The sequence below is a fragment of the Desmodus rotundus genome, chromosome 4, assembly GCF_022682495.2.
Source record: "Desmodus rotundus isolate HL8 chromosome 4, HLdesRot8A.1, whole genome shotgun sequence".
NCBI classification, from domain to species: domain Eukaryota; kingdom Metazoa; phylum Chordata; class Mammalia; order Chiroptera; family Phyllostomidae; genus Desmodus; species Desmodus rotundus.
The window spans coordinates 44,249,854-44,275,254 of NC_071390.1; positions in this window are offsets into that span (position 1 = coordinate 44,249,854).

Below are 25,401 nucleotides of genomic sequence, written 5' to 3' on the forward strand. Positions count from 1 at the left end.
CAAGTGGAGGTGTGGCCACAGGGATTACCTCAGTTGGTCAATGGGTAGAAGAAGCAGCCTTTCTAAAATATAGCCCAGTACCCATTAAGTCAGGCTTGGAAGATGTTTCGTTTGGAACTTTAATTTAGGAAGCCAAGGCTTAGAAGGAGAGTGTGCTTTCTAAGGCTGGAAGTAAATGCTTGGGTTCATTTTGTGACTCAGGGTTTATGCTATTTATTAACCCACAGCATATTTTGTCAGTTGTAATATTGTTGATGATTTATAAAATAATCAGGAAGAACTATATATATATGACATACAGAATTTCATTTGGAAGATTTTCATCAAAGAAGTATATAGCATCTAAAATATTTGCTTTTGGATCTTATTCAAGAGTTGTTATTTCATGAGATCATTCTTACTGGCATAACTCAGCCTTCCTAGCCTGCTTCTTTTTAATTTTTTTTATTCTTGTTTATTCTATCAGAGTTTTCCCAATGTTTCCCCCTTTGCCCTCCTCTGTCCAGTCCACACCCCCACTCCCATAGTCAATCCCCTCACCACTGTCCATGTCCATGGGTCATGCATGCATGTTCTCTGACTAATCCCTTTTCTTTCTTTCTATCATTCCCCCCTACCTGCTTTCCTCTGGCAGCTGTTAGTCTGTTCCTAGTTTACATGTCTCTGGTGCTGTTTTGCTCATTAGTTTATTTTGTTCATTAGATTCCTCTTATAAGTGAGACCATATGGTATTTGTCTTTCACAGGCTGGCTTATTTCACTTAGCATAATGCTCTCCAGTTCTATCCATGCTGTCACTAAGCGTAGAAATTCCTTCATTCTCTCAGCTGTGTAGTGTTCCATTGTATGAAATGTACCATGATTTTTTGATCCACTCATTTACTGATGGGCACTTGGGCTGTTTCCAGCACTTGGCTACTGTAAATAGCACTGTTATGAACATAGGGGTGCATAAGTCCTTTTGAATTGGTGTTTCCAGATTCTTAGGGTATATTCCCAAAGTGGAATCACCAGATCAAAAGGCAGTTCCATTTTTGATTGTTTGAGGAAATTCCATACTGTTTTCCACAGTGGTTGTAGCAGTCTGCATTCCCACCAACAGTGCACTAAGGTTCCCTTTTCTCCACATCCTTGCCAGCATGTTTTTTGTTGATAGCCATTCTGACAGGTGTGAGGTGATATCTCATGGTTTTTAATTGTGGTTTTAATTTGCATTTCTCTGATGCTTAGTGACAATGAGAATTTTTTCATATACCTATGGGTCATCTGTATGTCTTCCTTGGAGAAGAGTCTATTCAGGTCCTTTGCTCATTTTTTAATTGGGTTGTTTGACTTCCTGGGGTTGAGTCTTGTGAGTTCTTTTTATATTTTGGAGATTAAATCCTTAACTGCGGTATCATTGGCAAATATGTTTTCCTATATGGTTGGTTCCCTTTCCATTTTGCTGATGTTTTCTTTAGCCTTGCAGAGGCTTTTTAATTTGATGTAGTGCCATTTGTTTATTTTTTCCTTGTATTTCCCTTGCCTTAGGAAATGTATCAGCAAAAATATTGCTAAATGGGGTATCTGAAATTCTACTGCCTATGTTCTCCACTATGACTTTTATGTTATCACAGCTTATATTTAAGTCTTTTGTCCATTTTGAGTTTATTCTGGTATATGGTTTAAGTTCGTAGTCTAGTTTCATTTTTTTGCATATTCCAGTCCAGTTCTCCCAACACTATTTACTGAAGAGGCTATTTTTACTACATTGTATGCTTCTTCCCATTGTGTCAAATATTTAATTAATCATATAGACATGGGTTTATTTCTGGACCCGTATGACTAGCTGTTTCTGCCTTGTTGTCTTTAAGATTCTCTATCTTTAAATGTTGCCATTTTGATTGTAATTTGTCTTGGAGTGGGCCTCTCTGGGTTCATCTGGATTAGGACCCTCTGTGCTTCCTGGATTTTGTCTGACTTTCCCTCTCCAAATTAGGGAAGTCTTGTGTCATTATTTTTTCAAACAGGTTTCATATCCCTCGCTCCTTTTCTTCTACTTCTTTCGTTCCTATGATGTGAATATTGTTGTTTCATGTTCTCCCAAAGTTCCCTGCAACTATCATAGTTCCTTCTGAGTCCTTTTTTATTGTGTTGCTCTGACTGGGTATTCTTGTCTTACAACTTGCTGATACTACTACCCTCTCCTTTATCTAGCCTGCTTTTAATTCTTTCTAGCGTGTTCTTCACTTCGGATATTGCATTCTTCATTTCCAGCTGGTTCTTATTCAAGATTTCTATGCCCTTTTTCATGGTGATGTGGGTCCCACTAAGTTTCTTGTAGTTCTCACTAAGTTCCTTGAGCTTCCTTAATAACTATTACTTGGAACTGTATGTCTGACAAATTGCTTGCCTTGATTTCACTTAGCTCTTTTTCTGTTCTTTGTTTGGCTGTTGTTTCTTTGTCTCTCCCATTTTAGTTGTCTCTTTATACTTGTTTCTATATGTTAGATTGATTTGCTTTGACTCTCTGTCTTGCAGAGTAGCCTTGTGTGTTAGGTGGCCTGTGGGACCCAGTGGTGCAAAATCCTTGATTTCCTGATCTTGATGCTCTCAGAATGACTTCTGTATGAGTTACGTGGACTATCTGGTATTTGAGTCCTGATTATTACTGGCTCATTCATTGAGCCAGTAATAAGTCTCTGTCTTTCTAGCTAGGAGGCTCAACTTCTACCACATGTTATATGCTTGCTGTTTTATTGTTGCTGTCAGAAAAGCAAAAACACACCAAAGCAAGCAATGTCTCCCTGACCACCATAGCAATATCAACAATAAGAGAACAAAGAATAATAAAAGGGGAAAGAGAAATGGAATAGTAGAGAAAGGGGAAAAGGAAAAAGATTATGAGAGGACCAAAGGAAAGAAAAGTGATTGTAAGAGGAGGAAGGGGAAGAGAGCTACTACACATAATGAATTGAAAGAGGGAAATGGGAAAAAGGAATGTAGAAAAGGTAACAAAAATAATAAAAGGAGAGAAGAAGAGGGCAGTGGAGTAATCAAAGAGTAGAAAAGGAGACATGAATGCAAAAATAGAGCACAAAAAATTAAAAAAAAGAAAAATAGAGAAAAAATAAATAAAAAGGCTATGAAAAAGAAAAAAATAACTAAGATAATGAAAAAAGAATCAAGGGGATTTGTCTCCGTACAGTTTAGCTATTGCTTATGTTTCTCCCTGTGGATACTGCTCTGTTGTCTGAATCTGGGGTAGGCCTATGCCAGGTGCTGTCCACGCCTGGCCCACGGCTGAGTTTTCAGAGCTGGAGGCAATCCACAGTTTGTGGCTGACTCCTCCATGCTTTGTTGCTCCCAGGGTGGGCCAAGCTGCTCTCCAAAGCTGGCTTTTATCAGCAATGGGTCCAGGTGTGCATCAGCCAATGTCCCAAGTTGCCACAGGGTCTACCTCAACCTATCTCTTCCTGCTGGCCTGCTGTCAATCTTAAACTAGTCTCAGACTATTTCTGAGAGGGCTTCTGGAAGAAACCGGGCTGAGGTTCTCGGAGCTCCCGAGGCGGGTGCCTTTCAGACTTCAGGGACGATGGTGGGCGTGTTCCCCTTCTCCTGAGACACTAGTCTGAGTCTGTTCAGGATTATTTCCCTGTACCTGGGAAGGGTGGGGCCCTTAGTAGGCTTCCAGAGCCCAGAGTTTGGGTCTGCCAGATGCTGGGAGAGTGTTTCTGTGGCTCTCCCATGAGGGGGAAGCATCAGTCTGCTTCCCAGGATAGTACATGGATTGGCTGCCCCCTAAAGCCAGTTTCTGATAACCCCTGAGTCTTTTTATGTTGCTGTCTCCTCAGCAAAAGTTAAGTAGCAGGATGGGAGAAAAGAAAGAAAGAAAAAACCTAAATAAAACAGAACGCCCAGAGCAAAACTGAAAAAAAAAACAAAGAAAGTTTGCTGGGTGGAGCGAACAAGATTTCAGAGGTTGTGGCAAGGGGGTTTCCAGAGGGTGGGGAGAGCCATACGCCACAGGGCAAGGTAATTGTTTTTCCCCTGGGAGGGGCTAGCTCTTTCCAAGAAAGAGGGATGATGCGGAGCCCCAGTACATCCGGGCCCGAAAATCCCACAGCCGCTCACCCAACACTCTCTCCAGTGCCTCCCACTCCAGACGCTCCTCGCAGGACTGCAGGTTATGCCATCCTCCCTTCTCTGGGGCCCAAGGTGCGCAGCCACAAACACAAAACCTGTACTTTCCCCCTTTAAGGGAAAACAGTGGGTTTGTCTCCAGCAGTTTTCGTCTGTCCCCAGAGCAGAGAGCTCCCATGGGGCAGACTCCTCGATCTCCTGATCTGGGTGCTCTAGGAATGTCCCTTGTGTGGGTTATGTTGACTCCTGTTGTTTTTGGGCCCTGGTTCTTGGCCCATGCTTTGGTGGGATCTTTCCACTGTCTGGCTGACTAAGGCACTCAGCCCCTACCTCTGGTACCTCAGCCCCCACCTCTGCCTTGAGAGGGCTTCTCTAGATGTGGTCTCTTTAAAATTTTTATGCAAGGAGAGTACGGTGATTTTTTCTTCTAAAAACCTGAATTACAGACATACTGGAGCTTAACTTCTACTTGGAGGCAATTTATTAAAGAATCACAGTTTTCTCCCTTCAAGAACATTTTACAACCATCTGTTTCCCAATATGAATAATATTTACCATACTGGGACATTTTGGGAATTTTTCTGCTTTTCATTCTAAAAGCTGTTTCAAAAACATAAATTCATTGCAAAATCAAGAAAACATATTATATGTATGTATACAGTTTCATTTCAGTCCAAAAGATGAATAATAAAGCACCATTTCTACTTCCTAATATATTTTTATATATATGTTTTATTCACAGTCCCCATCCAGAATGTCGTGCTAAATAAATCCTTTTTTTAGAGGGTTGATTGCACAATCCTTTATACTGGAGAGGGACTCAGCTTTGACCCTCTCTCAATTCCAACCCTATTGAAGTGGGACCAGGGAGCTTAGAAGGAAACATACAGGTAGTTCTCTTTCTTTTCAAAGTTAGAAGCTTGAACCAGAATATATTTCTAACTGTGCAGATCCACTCCTAAAATCGTCCTGTCTGTCACATCGACTATACTTTGTGTACTTTGTATTTTTGCCATTATCAAAGAAATTATTTTCCTTCTCTCCTTTCCACTTCTCCCAAGCCCTTTTTAGGGCCACTCTTTTAAGCTTTCTCAGACTCATCTGAGTGGTTGTTGTTAAAAACAAAATGGATGGATGTTATTAAAAACAAAACCAGTAGTTGAAACTCATTTACATTTTCCAGATCAGTGTTTTGCAAATGGGGTTTAAGCTTTAATTTCTGCAGAAGAAATACCTGGGGTACTTATTAAAAAAAAGATTACCAGAGCCACTAAATAAAGCTCTAGTGTTTATAAACTGGGAATCTACATTTTAAGTACATACTCCGGGTAATCCTAATATACCTAAAGTTTAAAAGTTCTTAAGGAGAGCATAGAAATAAATAGAAAGAAGAGGAGAGAATTTGTTCAATGTTTTACACAATTATGTCAGGTACCTAATTAATTGTACATGATCATGGATACTCAGCTTTTGTTCTTCCTCTGTTCAATTCTATAATGCATTCCAAAAGGAAGTCCTCAGGCATTTGAAATGAATCCAAGGCTAACTCATTTCCACTGTGTTACTTAGATTTGTGAATGTCCTCTCAGGGCTATCTCAGCAAATGGAATATAATAATACTAGAAAGGCCTTCTGAGATTTTATCCTACCCTTTGTGTGTCAGTAATCCTTTGCAAAAACATACACAGGGAAGATGCTTTAAAAATAGTTGACTACGAACTGATTAATTGTTGATAAAATTAACTGCCAAATCACTCTACTTTTCTGACTGCCAGTAATTAAAAGTTAATGTTATCTTTCTATTTTATTATAAAATAACTTTGGAAGTTGTTCTACTAATTAAATTCCTCCTTAAGCTTGTCAAGAATATTAAAGACGTAGGTCAAGTATGTGGCTATAATTACCATGCTTGTATCTACGAATTTTAGTTAGGCAGGGTTTTTTCTCTGCATTCACAGACAGACTGTAATTATTTATGTCAATTTTAAATAAATCACTCTCTGGGGAGCACTACAGTCTGCCGCTGGACCAGGTTGTCTTTTATTCTAATTCGGTACCTGAAATAGAATATTCCCATACTCGATCCAAACAGTATATCTCCAAACTTTTCTACCCATTTCTCTCTATTCTAATCATACCTGTTTGGGAATATCATAACTGAACAGACTGAGCATTATTTTTTTTTGCATGGTCCAGACTACTCAGGATTGTTCTAAGTTACCAAGTATGAGAATGGAAATTGAAGGTTAAATTTGCCCAAATCATCATATTACAAATTAACATATTATGTCAATGACAAAATAATTACAAACTTTGGACAGTACAAGCCAGCTACTATTTTCTGGATATGAATTGCTGGGTAAAGCCTAATTAATCATTTGCCAACCTATATACTATTGCTATGATCTGCATATAAAGTGATGATCACGCACATGTGTGGTTGAGAAAACATATGTACTATTCAGTAGGATAAACAGTTTCTACTGTTTGTCTCTTAGAAATCCTGATTTAAGTTTTATCTAGATCATAAACTCCACAGAATTTTATGACTAATCCATACAATTATAAGGCTATTAATCCTAAAATGTATAAGGAAACCAAAAAATAACATTTCTTTTGTTAAAGAAATGCAATTATGTATACAGAGTAATGTCAAATAGCAAAGCAGTTCTAAAAATTCTCTTTTTGCATATCTCATCAGTTATTTTTCCTCTCCTCTCTTGCTAAATTCCCCTGGCAAGGCAGGCAGATAAAGGAATAGAAGATGGATACTTCGGCAAGGCTCCTTTCTAATCTGTGTTTTCAGTTTATTGGAAGTGTAAAATAATCTACTCTTTAAGATAAATTCTTGACATTAAATTATTTTTCTAGTTGTTTGTTGCATTTATAACAGTGCAGAACATGGGAAAATGATGAAAAGTTAATATTTTGGTTAGTTTTAACATAGCAGGTTGTTTTTGACAAAAAATATGTTCTGGTTTCACTTATTGATATTTTAGTGCAGCTGCTCATTAGCCAGTAGAAAACCTGCGCGTCCTAGATTCAATCCCGATAAGAATGAGTTTAGAATGGGAGAGGTAGGAAGTATAATAATAAATCCAACCATCCAGAGAAACAAAGTCATCTCTTCAGCTTTATTAAAACATATTTCTAGGGATATTGAGATACTTTCTCAAAACAACATTAAAGAGTCAGAATATAAGGTAGCTGTTTCTGATGAATTTTTCTTTTTGACCATCAATGTAGAAATGCAGAATCATTTGCCTCTATTAGCTAAAATCACGTTAGCACGATTCCATATTGGCCCTTTAAACATTTGTTAATTTGTAAATATATCCATCATAGTCTTTAGAAAAGCATTTTATTATACCATAATATTATACCACAAATATTAGAGTATATTTGTGTAATTTAATATTTTCTATGTGAATACTAAGTAAATACAATAAAATAAATAAGTCAACATAACATACATTTTAATTTTTTCTCACAAAAGTATAAGAATTCCAGAATGTTTTTATTGTATTTTGTTCTGATTACCATTTATCCCCCTTACATCCTCTTCCCCCTCTGTGAACCTCCCCTTCCCCCACAATCGCCACTTTGTTGTCCACGTCCATGTGTTCTTTCAAACTGTCCTCAGTTCACGACTTGATTCCCTTGAACCATTTAAATTATATTCATCAGTTTATGTTAAAATTTGTTTTTATAAATGTTTATAAAGTTTTGTTTGTGAAGAGAGCATTCCTGTACATAAACAATGAAAGCATGTTGAATTAGTTTTTGTAATGCATTAACATTTAGCCATTAGAAAAATTAACTCCTATAAGTCCACAAAGATTTATTAAATATCAATAATTTGTATATATATAACTTATTAAGTCAAGCATTTTATTAGAGACTTAAATAAAATAGAAATATGATGTTTTCTGATCTCAAAAATGAATGAATAATGGTGACAGACATGTAAACAAATTATTATTTTTTGAAAGATTTCATTTATTTATTTTTAGAGAGAGAGGAAGGGAGAGTGAGACAGGGAGGGAAACATCAATGTGTGATTGCCTCTTGCGTGCCTCCCCGCAGCCAGGGACCTGGTCCACAACCCAGGCATGTGCCCTGCCTGGGAATCAAACTGGACACCCCCTGGTTTGCAGGCGGGCACTCAGTCCACTGAGCTACAACAGCCAGGGCTAAATAATATTTAATGTAAGATATGAGACGTCAGAGAAGTGACATACAGCAGAAGGGAAGGGTCCATGGTGAATGTTACTAAAGATTATCTTGAAAGAAAGAAAACTTTTTCAGAGTGAAAAGAAGGATGAAGAATAGTAGATAGAGGAAAGTGTATATTTTGAAGACATAAAACAATATTGCACAATGAAATAATTAAACAGTAATTAAATTGTATAGTCAGTGCTGGTTACTCTCTTCATTTGATATTGAATGTCTTATCCTATTACTGTTTATACTCACAAAGATAAAAGAGCATTCACCAGTAATATGGAAAACCTTAAACTTCTTTTAGTGAAGGCAGCATTAAGGCTGAGTTAGTCTAATACTTATCATTGCTAATCATTTTCTGTATATATATGCATATATGTATGTGTACATATATGTAATTCAAATGTGAGCAAGTTGTTAATCGTGCTTTAGAATGAGAATATGAAAAGACTTTTTATATATCATAATGTATGTATCATGCTACATATAATTCATGATATACATAATTATATATATTCATTATGCATCATATATCTGTATATATATGTATGTTATTGTATATATACATACAAGGGTAGACCCCAAATATTGGAATTTATGTATAAAAAATTGTGTATGTATTCTTACACATTTAAACTTCAGTCACCTTCAAAATATTCTCCTTCTGATACAATATACCTATCCAGATGGTTTTTTTTTCCCCCCCACTGGTCAAAACAGTTTCTGAACTTGTTGATTTTGATGACTTTTAGCGTTTCTGCTTTTTTTTTTTGTCTCACCTCTTCTGTATGGGCATAACTCTTCCCTTTGAGGACTTTTTTCATCCGGGGAAACAAAAAGTGTCTTAAGGAGACATCCAGTGAATAGGGAGGGTGGGTCTGGGGGTCATGCCTTTTCTCGTCAAAAACTGCTGAACACTCAGCATAGTGTGGACAGATGTGCTTGTAAAGCAGCCATTGTGAAGTGGGCAGATGTGTTCAAAGAATCTTCAAAAAAATTCACTGAAGCTGAGCTCAGCCTCTCACAACAATGCCAGCTGGTGTGCTGATACAGATGGTTTTCTAGAACACTCACCTTGCAACAGGAAGCATGTACTATAAGGGGCCCACCCTCCAGAAGGTAATTTCATTTTACTGGGGTCTATATTCACTTCATGTCCTCATTTTAAAAAGAACTTAAGGAGATTAAATATATATATTCAGGCAGATAAGAGAAGTGGGATAAAGAGGAAAGAAAAACAGTGATTCGATGGAAAAATCACATAAAACTAGAATTGAATTAACACACAGGGGTCACGTGAGAGTCGTTTTTCTTACCAATGTGGATCACTTTTGCATCCTGTATTTCTCAGCACGTAAACAGGAAAACGTGGCTAATTGTAGGATACGTGGTGTCCATAAAATAAAAGCAGTTGTCCAGGAGAAGCAAAACGATTTTTCTAACTAATATCTAAAAGAACATTCTCCCTTAGGTTCCATAGAATGCTATGTAATACAGTGAGAAATATATGTCCTATACAATGCTACATAGTGCAGTGTGAATGGCATGCTGACCACAGATACAGAAGCCTGAGTGGAAGGGCTCTTCACTATAACACCTTCAATATATGCCTTTTATTAATATAACCAAGCCTGGCCCTTTCAAGCTTAACCTACACATTGGCTAAATAATATTTTCTGAGCATCCCTTATGGCCTGGCATAAGGCCAGGATAGATTTGAGCCTATCCACAGAAAAACAGAGAGTGCCTCTCATATGACATCATCTTTTTAGTGTAATGTGTTCCCTCACCTAAACTTCTTCAGGGAGAAGTGGAGAGTTTGAAGTTAGAAACTGTATCAAATTGCTGGGATTGTTACTTACTCCAGTTTGCTAATTAGGAGGAGAATCATATCTTTTAACAATCTCCTAAGCTAAGAAGTGGATTTGGCTTTTTTTTTTTTAAATGAAAAAGAAGGCATTTGCCAAAATAGATATCTTAAAAAGACATTTAAAATAAGAAGGAATTTGAACTAGGGACAAATTTGATTTATATTTATTTTTAGAGAGAGAGGGGAAGGGAGGGAGAAAGAGAGGGAGAGAAACATAAATATATGGTTGCCTCTCATATGCCCCCTACTGGGGACCTGGCCCGCAACCCAGGCATGTGCCCTGACTGGGAATTGAACTGACAACCCTTTGGTTCACAGGTTGACACTCAATCCACTGAGCCACGCCAAGCAGGGCTAAGGTTGTGGATTTTGAGGAGGAAAACCACAGAGGTAAAACACTATTTTCATCCCATCATATCAAGAGTACATGCTATCAACAAGATTTATCATCATCGATGCTGATCTTGACTACCAGGTAGAGCTAGTGTTTGTCAGTTTTTCCAATTATAAAAAAAAATTTGTCTTTCATTTTCATAGTGTGTTCTTGGAAGAAAGCCACTGTATTCAGCCAACTTAAGTGGGGAGTTATGCTCTGTCTGTTGAAGAGCATTGTCCACATAAATTATTTTGGCTTCTTCTATATGGGAAAATTGTCTATTCTTTCCAGTTTATTCATTTACCCATCCACTTGTTTATTTATGTTACTGTAGAATCCTGGATATTTATTTTATACTTTGGGTTATAATCTGATATTGCATTATTTATTTTGTTGCTCAGGTTAGTCCAGCTATGGCTTTTGGGAGCACTTCTGGTTGGCATCAACATCTCTTTGGCATATCCTCACTGATGTGTTTTTTAGATCTTTTCTTTCTTTTGAACACTACCAGTGCTTTAGGCTCATTCACATATTTTCTGACCCAGTGGTAGAATCAGCCATATCTCCAAGGAGCCAATGTTCTTTATTTTTTATTTTATTTTATTTTATTTTATTTTATTTTATTTTATTTTATTTTAGGATGTCTCTGTTGGAAAACAAGATCTGGGTGAGAGACGTACTTATTGCTCCTGAATTGTCATTGCTTCTAGGCCTGCTTAGCCTACTGGTATTATCTGTATCTATATTAAGTTAAACATGAACTCACATTGATATTTCCTGCATGTTTTAATAAGAGCATACTTTGTTTTCCCTTTTTATCTGATTATGTGGTATAAATATTTATACATTTTCTCATGTTGAACCAAGCATTTATTTCTGGGAATAATCCTCAATTATGATACCGCATTCCATTTGAAAACATTATATCAGGTGTGGCAGTATGTGTTTAGGATTTTTGCATTTATCCATGTAAGAATTTAGTCTACAGTTTTTCTTTCCTTAAATGTCCTAGTTAGGCTTTGGTTTGTACTTTATGCTGGATCCACGAAGTGAAATGCAAAGTGTCTCCTTTTTCTGTGCTTGGGTGAAAGGTCCAAACTGTTATTCCAATTTTTGCTCCTTTGAAATAAATGGTTTTTGTTGTTGTTTGTAGTTGCTGTATTTTTTTACTTTTTTTAATGAGAAAAAGTAGACTTATAAGATCCTATTACACATTTTTGTAGACAAACCAGTCGTAATTTCTTTCTTCATGAATGGGTCCACCATTATGGATTCCCGCCTCCCAACTGATCCAATTACTGCTTCTTATGAATCAAGCTAACACTCTCACGGCCACGTGATAGTTTCCGGCTCCAAGGACTCAATCCTTCCTTCCTTCCTTCCAGCCTTTTCTCAGCTGTCAGACCTGTATGCAGATGTTTCCCCTAACTTCTCCTCTCCTTCTCCTTTTAATCCTTCCCGGGCATCGTTCCCCAGCAAAGCTTGGGTGAAGAATTCTGTCTGAGCAATTATTTCTCAGGGGAACTGATGCAACCAATGCAACAGTCAGTAAGTTCTTATTTTAATAAATATATTTCTTATTTATCAAATTTTATTTAACAAAAATTCTCTTAATATCAACATGCATTATAAACATAGTAGGCTGATAGTTAATGAACCGACCCTAGTGAGGGTAGAGGAAAAGATAACAGTGATAATTCTGCCACACTTAAATAACAACGGTGACACAAAATTGTAAGAAATTCCTTAGAGGCTCTAGGGAGATAAGAGCATGTTACAAAGGAAAGCAGCAGACTGAGACGTACCGGTGTCTTTGACATTTCTCCTAGGTTACCAGTATTCATTATTTAGTAATTCTCAATGACTGGGCTTTTTAAAAAAAATCTAATTGGACTTCTAGGAGAAGAAAAATAGTTTTCCCTCTACCCTTCAAGGTTTTGGGCTGGGACCTACCTCCCATTCCCTGTAATAATTTGGTGTGGAATAATTCTGTAATATAAGAATATCTCTTGTTTTTATAAGACAAAAGAAAAGGTAAATCCTAGATGCCAGTCCGAACAGAGAGTGCAGGTTGTGATAAAGGTTCTACTGCTCAGGAACTGTGCAAATGCGTCTGAGCTGGTTGTCAATGAACTGTGATGGGCTCTCATTATATAAAATGTTTTTGTGTCATTTGTCCTACTTTTAAAAATATGTCACTGTATTGATATCTTGAGACAGCACATCATCTTGGCGGTAAATGTGGGTTTGTCCCCACATTTAGGGAAGTTGGATGGAGGAGTATTTTACTGGTTGTGCAATTTCACAAAGATAATCACTCTGTTAGGTATTAAAAATAACAACCATTTAGAAGTTAAATAATTTAGTAATTGACACAAAAGACTAGTTTTTCAAAGCATCCAGTCCATTTTCATGGCTACTGTATAAAATTAAATACTTATAGATTATCTTCTAAATTTGCCAAACCATTCAATTTAGAAAGAAACCTGTATATTGCTCAAATATTTTCCTCATGTTCTACTTGTGAGTATTAAAAATATCAAAACAGCAAATTCAGATGAATGTAAGATGGAGATATTTTCAGATCCATTTATTTTTCAAGGACAGATTGTTTTTCTTCCACTCATTGGCATAGTTTGATTTTTACTGGAGACACAATTAAAATTACCTCAGCATTGCCTAAGAAGAATAATAAAGATTGTATTGCGCTGTTTTATATTCCTGAAAAATAATGGTTAAGATGACCCTTGCTGCATAGTTATTATCCTTCACAAAAGAATGTCTGAAAGCATTTATACTTCCAAAGTTCACTATTTCTATACTGTTTAGCCTCTGAGATAATTCTAATGGAACAGTTAAAAAAAAGATAAAGATATGGTCTGTTGCACCTCAAGTAATTATAGTGCTAAGCGCAATTATGTCTTTTTTATTCATAATTTTGCAAATTTCAGCTAAACAATGGGATAGCTTTTAACAATGTATTAATATCCTGGTTAAATTGTATGCATATACATTATTGATTCTGAGCTCCATGATTTTCTCAAGAGTTTATAACTTAAACTAACATTTCTCCCAAGTTTTAAATATTCAAAACAACTATTTTCTAATGGGAACTAGCAGTTACTTTAACCTTTGTAGAGGAAAATTGTCCGTACAAAACCCCAGGCTGAATTTCTGATACAAATTTAGTTTGCAAAAATTAATCCTAGACAGAATTAATAGGTATGGTGAGCATATGGAGAATTGGAACTCTAATTGAATTGCTATTCAAAATATAATAAAAGGTGTAGGAACTTTGGAAAACAATTTGGCTGTTCCTCAGTAAGTTTAATATGGAGCTACTATATGACCCACCAGTTTCTCAACTAGGTATATACCCAAGACAACTGAACATGTTTACTTACAAACTTGTACATAAATGTTCATAGCAATGTTATTCACAATAGCCAAAAGGTGGAAACAGCCCAAATACCCATCAGCTGATGAATGGATAAACAAATATGGTATATCTATACAATAGTCTACATCATTCAACCATAAAAGGGATTGAAGTACTGACACGTGCTACACCATGAACAAACTCTGCAAACACTATGCTAAGTAAAAGAAGCCAGACGTTGGGGCCGCATATTATATGGTTCCATTTATATAAAATGTCAGGATAGGCTAATCCATAGATTAGCCTATAGATTAGTAGTGGTTGCCAGGCTGGTGGAGGGAGACTGTTAACAGGTATGGGAGTTATTTTGGAGGTCTGAAATTGTTTTAGATTTAGGTAGTGATGACAGTTACCCAACTTTGTATATATACTAAAACTCACTGAACTGTGCTCTTTGAAAAATAAGTTTTATGGTATAAGAATTATATCTCCATGAAAGAACAATTGATACTAGGAAAAATAAGGCAGAAAAGTCCAATGGTGAATTCTGTCCATAGAGTACATGTAGATTCCAAAATAAAGAGTTCAGTTTCTTTCTACACAGAAGAATGATTAAAATGTGATTTCTACCTCCCTTGAAAACACTGTTGAATAGCAAAATATGCTTAACTAATCAGAGTGAGCATAGGAAACAGCAAAGTAAATAAAATAAAAACAAAGGAATAAAACATGATACATTTAAGTAACATTTATTACATACATAATTTGTAGTTGCTACAATTTTTTGTCCAAACTCCATTTTTCATGTGAACATGAACTAGCCATATATATAATGCACTTAGATTTAAATATACAAATTTATCTTTCAATTCCAAAATCTTTCCTCACGAGCCCCTTTAAAAACATACAAAGAGTACTAGCAACTACTTTCTAGTCGTAGTCTGTTTCAGAGTTCTGCTTCACTTTATTTGAATAAATTAGCCTGGCTCCAGCAGTGAATGATTGTGATCTGACTTCTCCAGCTTTACAAACAGCAACTTTCCAAGTTTCTCGTCTTTTAAATATTAATGATCCTCCAAGTATACTTTATGGCTCATTTTGTTCCATATCTTTCCTCATTCATCCGCCTGGTCTTGTAAACATCAGCATGATACCCATGAAAAGGGTAGCATAAATTTTTGGTCCAATGCGACTAGGACTGTAATTTGTGAAGTAACAAGAGCTATAATTTAAAGGAGGATGTCTATAACATCTAGGACCCCCCCCCCATCCCAAAACCAAGATGATAAATAATGCATGAACATAAAAGAGCTGAAACTTCACTCACCTGTTTGGCTTCTTAGCTTTTACAGACGCGAAATGCAGCATTTTTTCAGTAAAGACTTTAACAACATAACCAGATAGAACACTTGGTGCGCTGTTTGCTAACTGGGGTTTCTTGGGTGTTACCCTGTGCTGACTCTGATATTAAGTTGGGGGTGAAGTGGATTCTATAAAGCTCGTGACTAGAAAAAAAAGCATAGATATACATTATTTCAGATTCAAATTAAAAATATTTGTGCCCAATATTTTTCTCTCTTAGAGTAATTCTTCCAAACACAAGACACCAAATACCTATCTAGACCTTGAAATCAATCATCACTGGTCTTTTTCAATGTAAATAACCACCTTTATTTTTCTATCTCTTACTTCCACATTTAATTTATTTCATATATCTGCATAATAAGGATTATCTTGTCTTCTCATTCCTTTCTATAGTGTTGGGAACCACTGATTTATTTGGTGATTTTTGATGTGACCAAACAGCAACCTAATGAAAAGGCAGTATTAACTTAATATTCTCCATTACAACTTCAGGTTCACAGAGTAGCAATGAATAAAGGGGATTAGATAATGAAAAACCCACTCAATTGGATAGTCAAACATTAGAATATCTTTTAGATGACTTAGTTTTAATATACTCAATTTCTATTAATTCTGTTATTTCATATGCTAATCAGTATGAAGTACAAACCAGAATACTGATCTATAAATATCCTTGACTCATTTTTTGTTAAGCTTTTGTGAGTTGTGTCATTAATATTAATATGGATAGTTGACCAAATATCTTATCTAATTAATCTTTGCAACAAGCCTTTTATGACATATTCAATAAAAGATAATTATTTTAGAAGAGACAGAATTTTTATTTCTTTTTTATTGGAGGAAATATGCACTGGGGACATTCAATACTAAAATATTAAAGATATTAGATATCATTTGAGGAGCACAGTATTTCAAAAAGAGAATGATTCCAAATTCTCTAAAACCATAAATAGAAAAAAAAATATTTTAATCACTGGTAGCTCACCAATGTGGGGATGGTGGGAGGGAATGTGTGGATTAAGTTGAGAACCAGATCTGAGATTCTGTCTATTGGCTACAAATGATTAAAAGTTTTAATATATTTTATTTGGTGCAATGCAGAGAATGGTGTTTTTAAATGAGCTTTCAGAGGTTGTTCATAATGATATTAAACAGGCATGCTTTGGGTAGCCTCTCTGATGCAATCTCCTCTCCTTTTTGGTTGCTATTACACTTATTTTCATATAATTGTTTTTTAACCCCAGCAGAAATCAGTCTTTGACTCTTTCCCAGACCATTAGCTCTCTCTCTTTATTCACTTCTCTCTTGATTTGATTTATATTTTTCAGCCCACTGTTTTGACGATATCAACTGTCTTGCCCTATTTGGCCCTTTGCCTTTTCGTGTTTTTTCTGAATCAGTGGGGCCAGTGGCCACTGCTGGATCCTGGGTGAATAGGCTTTGCTTCCCCACACCTCACCAGCCCTGAGGGCGAGCTCAGGTTTCCGTCCTCTTGAACATTTCCTTCCAAAGTCCGTGGTGTCCCAGTACCTGTGTTTGTCTTCATATTTTAACACATTTATTTTTGAAAAAATTCAAACTGTCCAAGGTGTTACAAAAATAGTACAGTATTGCCCATACATTTATAACAAAGTTTATCAATTACCAATGTTGTACTCCCCAATCTCCATATATTTATTCCCATAACATAATCAAAAAAATTTTATACTAAGTCAAAATCTTCATTTTGGGGAGTAAAAGAGAGGCGCTATTGTTTTAAATCATTATCAAAATGACTTGTAAATTAAAAAGGAAATTACTAAACAGAGGAAAAATTCTCCCTTCCCCATTTGCATGGTCAGTGTATACTCTACTGAATTTGTTGATAATTATGTTTTTTTTTAAGTTTTTGTTACATTATTTTATTATAAATAGCTAGCTCTTCTACTTATATCTTTCCATCATGTTCATTTAATTGTGTTAGCCTGTTCAGAATTGTTAGAGCGGATGGAGTTAACTGCTTTCAGTATTCATCACCACATTCCTCTTTTTTTTCATGTTATCGGAATATTTTTACTCCCTCAGCTTTACATGCTTACTAAGGAGCGGGCTCCTTGAGAGCAGGGGTGTTTGTCTGTTTTGTTGATGATGAAGTCCTAACTCCTAGAACAATACCATTACATGAGAGTTACTCAGTAAATATTTGCAGACTTGATGAGTAAATAAAATGTAAACTTAACTTTCTTTTTCTACTTGGAGAGTTCCTGCAGGACCTTCAATATCAGTGAGTAAGCCACCACTGAATTTTTCTCAGAACTGGGTACTTTCTGCTTTGTTTTATGACTATGTCTATTGTGTCCATGTTTTTACTCAAGAGTACTACATGTTGCCAGTTTTACTAAATTTTGAGAACTTTGAAAATGAGCACTATAAAAAGGCCTACTTAAAGTAATTTGAATATTCCACTAGATGAGTATTAAGAGAAGTTATCATATTACCACCTTTTTTTTAAGAAACACTAAATTCTAGCTGATTTCATGTGAGTAAACAAATTAAACAAAAAAAGACAAAAGAAAATATCACTAAAATATAGTAAGAGAAACATTTTACATTTAATGTACAAAAGAAGAAAATTTATTTCTTAGCAAAGAGTCAGTATTATGTGGTCTTCCATACATTATGCATCTGGATTTTTACTTTATATATTCTGCCAAATAATGATTTTACTGTTATCTTTGTAAATATATCTCATTAAAATGAAAAAAGAGAGTCATAGTGTTGTGTATGTTTATTTCCTTAAACAAAATATGGAATTAAATTTGATTTTAAAAGTTTAAATTTAATATCAGCAGAATTCTTTGGGTGAACCTGCTTTTGTTTATTTATTTTAGTGTGAAAGTGTGAAACAGAAAAATGTTAAGTCATTGATGGCAAATGCGAACCCACCTAAGGAGATGATTTTCAAAGCTACATATTAAAACTTTGGAGCCTTTTTATGATCTTTCTTCTGCACATGATTGAGTAAAGCTTTAAGACTTAAATTCCCTTAGGTGTCTTAGTGGTTAGGGGCCAATTTATTTAACAACTTGGCCACACAGTGACTATGTGGGTAGGTGGCAGCTTAGCACATACCTTGGGATATGAAGCACCAACAAACGAGGAACATGTGTTGTGAACTGGAGCAGTTTAACAGAGCGTTTAATGATTATGTGGATGAAAATCTCTGTAAAGAGAACAAGAGAATTCACACACCAGGTCTTCAGGGTTCTTCCCCCTAAACATTTAAATGAAGTTATTAAGGGTTCATTGCTTTTCATGTCTGCCATTTTACTATTTGAGATTTTGTATGCTGACTTTTACAGCATCTGGTTCAGAAAACAGATGCACTTTTTTAAGACAAGGGGAGGAAGCAATGTATCAAATGTAAATGTTAAAAACAAGATAATTAGTATATTAGCAAGACAAATAAACTCCAGACATGTAATCTAGGTATTATTTAACTGTCAGAAATGTAGAGGGCTTACCCAGTAATGGAAAGACAAGTACCATAAGAGTCACTTATGTGGCATATCTAAAATAATGAAATTCATGAAAGCAACAAACAGAGTAGTAGATACCAGGAACTGGGGGAAGGAGAAAAGAGGGAGCTATTGATTAACATGTATAAAATTTCAGTTATGCAAGACAGATAAGTTCTTGAGATCTATGTACAACATTGTTCTATAGATGATAATACACTTAATAGATAATAGTAGATATTATCTATGGATAATAATTTTACACTAAGAAATATTTTAAGAGTAGATGTCACTTAGAGGTCTAAACACACACATATTATGTAATAATATAAAGGGTTTTTATATTATTATATAATGTAAATATATATAATGTAAAGGATTTTTTTCATAGAATATTAGAAACTATACTTTTAGTTTAAATATTCAAAGAAAAAATGAGTTTCTCAATCAAATGTACAATGACATAATTTTGAAAGCAACAGGACATTTAAAAATATAAAATGAAAGTATTTATTTAAAGTAATATTTATTATAATTTTAAATTATTTACTATTTACAAGAGCTATAAGAAATTAAACATACAGATAAATCTACAGAAGGATTCTGCTTAAAACAGAGTCATTTGTATTTACATTTTATATCCCAAAGTTTGGAGTTAAATATCAAATAAAGGTTTAATGAATCTTTTCTTAATGAAAAGAAAGCACATCTTTTATTTAATGAGATAACCAGATGATATTCTTCAAAAGATAATGTTCAGCACCGATAGAAGGAACAAGTGGTTGGAAGTCCATAATTGCTCTATTTGACGAGATGGTAAAAAATACAATCAAATGATCAGAAGTAATCATTTCTAGGCATCCATCCAAGGGTGAGTCATGAGAAAAAAACGTGTCAAGGGTCTGAAGGCTTTACCATAACCCGATTCATCCCTTACTATAAAGAGCAAAATTGTCTTGCATTCATAGATGTAACCTCCTCATGTCCTAAAATCATAATAGGTTTACTGGACATCTTGCTGGCCCTTCAGGATGAGGACGAGGCCCATCTTCAGATACTGACCCATATCTTTCATTTTATAAGAAAGAAAAAAAATGAGATTGGCACATTTTTGATTGCTCACAGAGGACTCTATACCTTTTAGAGTGAGGGACACAATAGAGGTAATTTTGTTTTAGAGGTTCTTTTATTGGAAGCATTTGATTAATATAGTTTCAAAGAGTTTGTTTTACATTTTCTACCTGTTAAGCATTAAAATCTTGCAGTTTAGCTTTCTTAATATTTGTCTTGGGTTGACAGCTTACAATGTCTCTCCAGAAAAAGATTTATCTCTAGCATAAGAAAGATGGAAAAGACATGGGCTCTCATTTTACTCTGAGTTTTATAGGAAATTCTTATTTTACATAAATTTTAAACCATTTTATGAGTTTCCCATAGGTACATTTTAACTCCCTCTGATGATTTCAACTCTGTCTTTTCCAAAAATGTTCTTGCAGTCATCCGCTACTTTAGAAGAGTCATCAGTTTCCGCTGCCCCGTGTTCACGTCTCTATTTTATGCTGAAAACTTGTGTACATTTCAAAGTAGAAATCTACTTTTCTTAAATTTGTTTCATAGAGGGTATTTTTTCTTTTTGAAAATTTAATAAAATTATATATAAATTTTGTAATATTTTCATGGTTTTCTGGTTTTGTAATATATGTGTATTTTTCTTTTTTTTCAAATTAAACAACAGATTTCACAGTATCATTTGTTTTGTATTTTCATGTCATCTTATGGCACATCTTTCAGCCTCAAGACTTCATAAGAATATATCTTTTTTTAATCTCATGTTCCATTTTTGTTTTCATTACTCATTCACAAGTTATTGTCAACCTGTTATCGACTTGTATCTTTCACATTGTATCAGGAAAGTTTCTAGCTAGATCAATGAATTCATTAGGCACATTTCTTAAATTTCACCTCACTGCCAACTTTCCACCATCACAACACAAGAATACTGTATTCTTTAGTTTCCACTACCATTTTTTTAAAATTGTCTTTTACATCTTTACTAATAGTCACTTCTAGGACCTTTGCTTCTGCAAACATTCTCCTATGTTCTTCTAGTTTCTCACTGACATTGATCCCAAATCAGTGCTGCATGTTTATGTTGTCGTTTTTCATTTAGTAATTGTTATATAACCAACCAGTCCAACACTTAGTGGCTTACCAAGTAATAATCATTTTATTGTCATTTATGTCTTTGCAGGTCAGAAATTTGGAAGGAGCAGCTCTATTTCGAGGTCTCAAATGTGGCTACAGTAAGAGAGTGGCTGGATATGAAACATCAGGGGACTGGGGCAGCCAGACGCTGGTTGGGCATGTCTCTCTTTTCATGTAGTCCAAGGCCCTTTCATGTGGTCTCTCCACATTCACTAGTTTGGGCTTCTTCCCAGAGTGGCAGCCTCAGGGCAGGTGTACTTTTCATATGGTGCTGAATTTGCAGGGCCAGTGCTCCAAGGGAATTGGACAGTAGCTATATACCAGCTTCAGAAGTCACATGGCATCATTTATGTCATACTTTATTGGTTGGGGTTGTCACAGAGTCCACCCAGCTATAAGGTTATGGGACATAAGCTGAACTCTCAATGGGAGGAACATCAAGGTTTCATTATAAGAAGAACACATGAAAGGAGAAATATTTTTGTAAACATCTTTTGAAAATGTGTTCTTCTAAAGGGCTCTAACTAAAATGTAGCAAGTCTTATTAAATACACTCTTACAACTACATACTGCTTAGTAGCTATCATTATGTTCTCACATTTACATTAATCAAAAATTAAAGTGCTCTAAAATGAGAAAGTGTTATGGACCAAATCTGTGTCCCTCCCATAATCAGATATTGAAGCCCTAATCCCCAATGTGAATGTATTTGGGGATAGAGCCTTTAGGATGTAATTAAGGTTCAATGAGGCCATAAGGGTAAGTTCCTCATCCAAGAAGACTGGTGTCCTTATAAGAAGAAAATACACCAGATCTGTCTCTTTCTTTCTCTTTCTCTCTCTCCTTCCACAAACAAGAAAGCCACATGCGAACACAGCGAGTAGGCAGCAATGGCCATGAGCATTCCTGGAAAAGAGGCCTCATAAATCAAACTAGTGGGCACCTTTATATCAGATTTCCAGCCTCCAGAACTGTGAGAAAATAAATTTCTGTTTAATTCAGTCTGTGGTCTATTATTATGATGACATTTTAATCTAACTAATACAATAGGCAAAGTACATAATTGGTTTTTAGTTTAAAAATGGAAAATATGTATCTTAATGCTTCTGTCTTGGAGCTCACAATATTGTTTAGCAAATAAAGCTCTCCAAAGTCCAGCAATAATTAGGTATATTCGATTACATTTAATTTTATTTAACTCAGTTATTCCAAAACTCATTGCTGCACCAGGCAGTCTCCTTTCTTTTCTTGTACTTCTGTTGAACTTGTGGAATAATGTAGTTTTTGCAATATGACATTTTAGGAAAAGTTGAGGGTGGTTCATTTGTATTGGGTTTTCTTCTTAAAGAAAACATGTGGTATATTCCTGAAATATTTCTGTCTTAGTTGCTGGGCTGATAATACTGTGGTGGAGAATATTAAATTAGACTATTTAGCTTTAACCCTGGACTTCTACATATATTGTGGAAAAGTGAATTTAAGTTATGAATTAGTAAAGAATTAATATAGTATTTCTTCAAAAGACATTTACTGAATGCCTACTTTCAGCTATACACTTCGCTAAATATGTGCTTGATGGAGAAATGAAGATCTTCAAGGGTTTACAGCTAGAAGAGGAAGAGAGCTTTGCAAAAAAACTTAAGAGCTAATAGTACCATGTGTTTGGTTGTAATAGTAATGATAATAATTAGAGTAGACTTTTATGGGAAACATAGTTGATTGTAAGTATAGTGTTAACACTTCAAAGATATCACCCATTTTAAAGTCATAACAATCAACCATATGTTATCGCTACAACTGTAATCCTTTTCTCCTGAATTAAAAAACTCAGCTTCAAAGAAATCAAGCAATTTGCCTAAGTGGGATAACTCTGATAATCAGTGCAGGGAAATTGAGTGAAGGATTCTTTGATTTGATTTTTTTTTATAAAGGAGCTGGTTTCTGCAGAATAGGAAAATACAGAGGCTTTGCTCAGAGAGGAAGAAGGATTTACAGTATCACGAGGGAGTGTAAAGACATAATCCATTTGAAGAACCGCAAGTGTTTCGGTGTGACTCTCAACGATTTCAGCTGGGAAAACATATCGCCTAGATCATAGCATTCTCAAGGCTGTTCAACTGAGCTACAACAAATGAAAAAACAAGTACTAAAAAACCTCTCTTTCCTTGTAAAAGAAAAAGACATATTAGCCAGTAGTTCTCAAGAGGGGTTGTTTAGCTTCATAGGAAACATTTTTGAAGTATTTTCAGTTATTTCCGAGATCGTGGGGCATTACTGGTACATGTGGTATAAAGGCTGGGATATCGGACAACTGGCCATATGGAGGGCAGTGCGCCCCACCCCCAACACACACACCAAAAAGGTAGGGAGTAGCTATCCTGACGCAGGAGAAGTTCCAAAATTCCCCCAGGATATTCACTGTGGGAAAGTACTTGTTTGAAATTATCCGAATGTAAAGTTCAACTCCATTATACTTATAAACAAAAGATTTCTTCCCCCTCAGGTTCCCCCTCTACCCATGAAATTTTTACATTAAAATACTTCAGTGTACATCAGTAGAGAGTGCACTTTAATTTGTTGTAAACCATAGTCAGAGACATTCTAAATTTAGAAAATCACATTGCTAATTGAAATGCTGCATATTTTGTTTGTCATCAGTATAGCAGTGCAACTGATTTGCAACTGACTTTGGACATCTGTATTTGAGGCTTTATACCTGATATGATTCCATACATAAAAATAAACATCTAATTACAATATTGTGGCTTCTACAGCTTTCATAAATGTGCAAAATTAAATACATATTATTTTTATAAATCTCATTCCTTTTGAGACTGAATGAAGCTTCATTTTTAAAGTTATGACTATAGATAATTTCAGTATTCTTAATTTTAATTTAAGGTAATAAAGGGATCAGTTTTGTGTATGTGTGCAAAAAGAGAGAGGCAGCATTGTATATGATGGAGTGGAGGACCACAAATAACGTGTTAACATAGATTAAATGTGAAACACCAAATTTATTCAGTATTCTTTTCTCCATAGGTTTGCTATGAATCTGTTTAAGAATTCTCACCTTTCCAAAGTTTCTTCCCTTTTTAAGAGCCATGTTATAATTCTAGCCATTAAATTATAAACAAGAATTGCTGGGTCAGATTTATGGAGAATGGTTTTGACATGGTCTCTATTCATACGCTGCCTTTGTCTTTCCATGCTATTGCTGTACCTCTTTCTGCCTGATATCGGGTATCAAGTCAAACATGATAGCAGAGGATATAGTGGAACTATGACAAGTAGCACGTAGAAAAGCCAAGTGACAATAGTAACACAGCAGAAAAGGGAGAAGGGACATTGGTTTATAATATTATTGTGGAATCACTCTTTCTGCCTTTATCTTGACATCTTAAGTGAAAGCAATAAACTCCTGAGTTATTAAAGGTTTTGTTGAATTTTCTGTTGTTCAAATCTTAACATATTCCTACCTGATACAGAATGAAGACCTAGAAGGAGGGTTCTGCAAGTAACAGAACTTACAGTGTAGAATTGCCACCGTTGAAGAGGATGGGTGGTGAGGACGTAGACGTTGGCACCAGAATGCTAGAGACCCTTGTTTCATGCTAGCAAACTTTGGACAAATTTCATATTCAGTTTCTCATGACATAGATCACTCGGCGACCCAGTGTTGGGAAAACAAGAAAAATTCAGAACGTTGACTTGTTTTTGTCACTTTTTGCCAATTTTGAAAAAAAAGGGTGTCATTAGATTGGAACTACCCACTCCACTAGCAGAGAGAGAAGAAATTCTCATTGCTAAGGGAAGAGAGGTCTAATGGGCTAGAGAATCACAACAACCATGCATGTAAATTTACATAATTTATAGTTTGCAAAGGTGCAAATATTGCTTCTAAATACCAAACAATATCTATAAGAAGGTGTAATAAGTAGCAGCCTTAGAGGTGATTAGATTGTGGCTGGAATACTTTCCCAGGAAATATTTGATTAAGAATTGTTTGACACCAAGTAGGGCACTAGCAAAGATCAGATTAAAGGAGCCATTAAAGCCAAGTGACTTAATTTTCTTGACGATGACATTCTTTTAAGAATAGGACCCCAAGTAGAACACAACAGCTATTAGTTTAAAACAAAGATCAGGACTGACCACTTTGTCTAAACAAAATCTCTGGAAGAAACACAAAAAATCATCCAGAAAAGGCCATTTTGTTGAATAATTCTTAGAATGGCCAAAAATCAGCTTAGAAGGTTCAATATTCAACTAGCAGAGAGTACTGATTTGGTGATATTTCCAATAGAAGACTTCACTGTCCCAAACTGGTTTTCATGTAAAAGAAGCCACAGGACATAATCATA